Source organism: Apodemus sylvaticus, chromosome X (genome assembly GCF_947179515.1).
Source record: "Apodemus sylvaticus chromosome X, mApoSyl1.1, whole genome shotgun sequence".
Lineage (NCBI taxonomy): Eukaryota > Metazoa > Chordata > Mammalia > Rodentia > Muridae > Apodemus > Apodemus sylvaticus.
The window spans coordinates 80,945,733-80,950,035 of record NC_067495.1 but is presented as its reverse complement, the minus strand read 5'-3'; the positions used below and the strand labels follow the sequence as shown (position 1 = coordinate 80,950,035).

The 4,303-nt window shown below is 36.0% G+C and overlaps 1 non-coding gene across 1 annotated transcript; it reads left to right on the top strand.

Moving 5' to 3' along the window:
- Positions 1–3,697: 3,697 nt before the first annotated feature.
- Positions 3,698–3,830, top strand: LOC127675893 (small nucleolar RNA SNORA67). Its single transcript, XR_007975574.1, has one exon. It is a non-coding gene; the product is annotated as a small nucleolar RNA SNORA67 (small nucleolar RNA).
- Positions 3,831–4,303: the final 473 nt, after the last annotated feature.

The following is a 4,303-nucleotide window of genomic DNA, read 5'->3' as shown; positions in this document are numbered from 1 at the left end:
CTGTTAACATCAATGGACTCAATTTCCCAATAAAAACGACATAGATTCACAGGCTGGGTAGGTAAACAGGATCCAGCATTTTGCTGCATACACTAAATGCACCTCAGTGTCAGAGATAAACACTACCTCAGAGTAAGAGGTTGGAAAATAATTTCCCAAGAAAATAGTCACAGCAAACAAGCTGGAGTAGCCATTCTAATATTGGATAAAATCAACTTCCCACTAAATGTCATCAAACAATATAAGGAAGGACACTTCATACTCATGAAAGGAAAAATCTACCAAGAACTCTCAATTCTGAACATCTGTGCTCTAAATGCAAGGCCATCCACATTCATAAAAGTAAGTTTAATAAAGGTCAAAGCACATGTTACACCTCATCCAATAATTGTGGGGGACTTCAACACCCAACTTTCATGAATAGGCAGATCAGGGAAACACAAACTAAACAGACACAGTGAAAATAACAGAAGTTATGGAACAAATGAATTTATCAGATATCTGTAGAACATTTAATCCTAAATCAAAAGAATATACCTTCTTCTCAGAACCTCATGGTACCTTCTGAAAAATTAACCATATAATTGGTCACAAAGCAGACCTCAACTGATATAAGAAAACAGAAATAATCCCATGTCTCCTATCAGATCACTATGGAATTAGGCTGGTCTTTAGTAGCAACAAATACAAGAGGAAACCTACATATACGTAGAAGCTGAACAATGCTCTACTCAATGATACTTTGTTCAAGAAAGAAATAAGGAAAGAAATCAAAGACATTTCAGAATTTAATGAAAATGAAGCCACAACATACCGAAATTGATGGCGCACAATGAAAGCAGTGCTGAGAAAAAAACTCACAGCTCTGAGTGCCTATAAAAAGAAACTAGAGAGAACATACACTAGCAGCTTAACAGGACACCTGAAAGTTCTAGAACAAAAAGAATCTAATATATCCAAGAGAAGTAGATGCCAAGAAATAATCAAACTCAGGGCTTAAAACAACCAAATTAAAAAAAAAAAAAAACCTGCAGAAAATCAACAAAACCAGGAGCTGATTCTTTGAAAAAATCAAAAAGAGAGTTAAACCCTTAGCCAACCTAACCAGAGGCCACAAAGACAGTATCCAAATTAACAAAATCAGAAATGAAAATGGAGATACAACAATGAAACTGAGGAAATTAAAAAAAATCATCAGATCCTACTATAAAAGTGTGTACACAACACAACTGGAAAATCTGCATGAAATGGAAAATTTTCTAGAAATATGCCAAATGCCAATGTTAAATCAGAATCAGATCCTCTAAACACTCCCATAATCCGAAAAGAAATAGAAGAAGTCATTGAAAGTCTCCAATAAAAAAAGCCCAGGACCAGATGGTTTTAGTGAAGAATACTATTAAACCTTCGGAGAAACCCTAATATCAATATTCCTCAAATTATTCCACAAAAGAGAAACAGAATGAAACCTACCCATCTTGTTCCATGAAGCCACAATTACACTGATACGAAAGCTATGAAAAAATCCAACAAAGAATGAGAACATCAGACAAATTTCCCTTATGTATGTTGATGTAAAAATATTCAATAAAATTCTTGCCAATTGAATTTAAGAACACATCAAAATGATCATTCAAACCAATCAGGTAAGCTTCATCCCTGGGATGCAGGAATGGTTCTATATACAGAAATCCATCAACCTTATCCAATACATAAACAAGCTCAAAGAAAAAAATCACATGGTCATTTCATTAGATGCTGAAAATTCATTTGACAAAATTCAGCATCCTGTCAGGTTAAAAGTCTTGGAAAGATCAGGCTTTCAAGGCCCATACCTAAACATAGCAAAAGCAATCTAGAGAAAACCAGTAGCCAACATAAAACTAAATGGAGAGAAACTTGAAGCAATCCCACTGAAATCAGGGATTCCACATGGATGACTTCTATTTACATATCTATTCAATATAGTACTTAAAGTTCTAGCTAGAGCAATTAAACGGCAAACGGAAGTCAAAGGGATACAAATTGGAAAGGAAGAAGTCAAATTATCACTATTTGCAAATGATATGATAGTATACTTAAGCAACACAAAAATTCCACCAGAGAAATCCTACAGCTGATAAAAAAATTCAGAAAAGTGGTTTCATAAAATATTAAGTCAAATAAATCAGTAGCCTTCATGTACTCAAGGATAAAAAAGGCTGAGAAAGAAATAAGAAAAATGACACCCTTCAAAACAGTCACAAACAATACAAAGTATCTTGGTGTGACTCTAACCAAACAAGTGGAAGATCAGTATATCAAGAACTTCAAGACTCTGAAGAAAGAAATTAAAGAAGACCTCAAAAGATGAAAAGATCTCCAATGCTCATGGATTGGTAGGTTTGATATAGTAAAAATGGTCATCTTGCCTAAAGCAATATACAGATTCAATGCAATCCCCATCAAAATCCCAACTCAATTCTTCATAGAGTTAGAAAGATCAATTCTCAAATGCATCAGGAATAACAACAACAAAAAAAAACCCTGATAGCTAAAATTATTCTCAATACTAAAAGAACTTCTGGTGGAATCAGTATCCTAGACATCAAGCAGTTCTACAGAGCGACAATGTTAAAAACTGCATGGTATTGGTACAGTGACAGGCAGGTAAACCAACAGAGTAGAATTGAATAGAATTCATATGTAGACATGAATCCACATAACTGTGGTAACTAGATCTTTGAGAAAGAAGCTAAAACCATCCAGTAGAAAAAGTCTTTTCAACAAATTTTGCTAGTTCAACTGGAAGTTAGCTTGCAGTAGAATACAAATTGATCCAGTCCTATCTCCTTGTATAAAGCTCAAGTACAAGTCGATCAAGTACTTCCACATAAAAACCAAGCACCCTGAAACTTATAGAAAAGAAATTCTGGAAGAACCTTGAGCACATTGGCACAGGGGAAATTTTCCTGAACAGAACACAAATAGCTTATGCTCTAAGATCAAGCCTTGACAAATCGGACCTCATAAAATTACAGTTTCTGTAAGGCAAAGGCCACTGTCAATAGGACAACACATCAGTCATCAAATTCAGAATAGGCCTTTACAAATCCTCCATCTGATAGAGGGCTAATATCCAGAATGGACGTGTAGTCAGGTTCCATTAATTTGCTGCATACAAGGAATAAACCTCAACAATAAAGATACATACTACCTCAGAGTAAAGGTCTGAAGAAAGGTTTTCCAAGAAAACAGATCCATGAAACCATTTAAAGTACCCATTCTAATATCTAATAAAATAGATTTCATTCAAAAGTTACCAAAAGGGATGGGGAAGAACACTTCATACACATCAAAGAAGAAATCCACCAAATGACCTCTCAGTTTTGAATATCTATGCCCTAAATGCAAGGGATGCCACATTCATAAAGTATACTTTACTAAAGCTCAAAACATTTATTGAACTCCTCACAATAATACTGAGTGACTTCAACTCTCTAACCAATGGACAGCTCATTAAAATAAAAACTAACCACAGAACAATAAAATTAACAGATGTTGGAGCAGACATGATGCTATATATATATATATGTGTGTGTGTGTGTGTGTACATATATATATATATGAAATTAGTTATATTTTATTAGGATATTGTTTGCAGAAAACACTCATCAGGGAGCAAAAAAGGTAAGGCAGGGTATAAATGAAATAAGAAATCCAAGGTGATTCCCTCTCCAAAGGGCTGACTGTGTGGCCTTTTTGGAATGTAGCAACTTGGAAGAAAGCCAGGCATGCCTGCCCAAGGCATACTTGTTTCCTTTGCCTTCTTCCTTTGGCTGCCTACATGTGTGCCTGCTTCATTAGGATAGTGTCCTGATGATATGCTTTCTTGACCCAGGCCAGAGGCATTGATGTGCAGCAGGTCTCCTTAGTCATCAATTATGACCTTCCCACCAACAGGGAAAACTACATTCACACAATCAGTCGAGGTGGTCAGTTTGGCCTTAAGGGTGTGACTATTAACATGGTGACAGAAGAAAACAAGAGGACTCATTGAGACTTTCTACAACACATCCATTGAAGAGATGCACCTCAATGTGGCTGACCTAATTTGAGGCGCTGTCCTGCTACCTAGTCAGAACCCAGGGGTCAGTCCTGGGGGAGGGCCGAGGAACAGCTGGAGCAGGGAGGGAAGGGAGCCAAGGGATGGACATCTAGTTTTTTGTTTTGGTTTGTTTTTTTTTTTTTTCTCTTCTCTCTCTCTCTTTGAATAAATGTCACTTTTTGAGGCAAAAAAAATAATAAGAAGACATAGTATCAC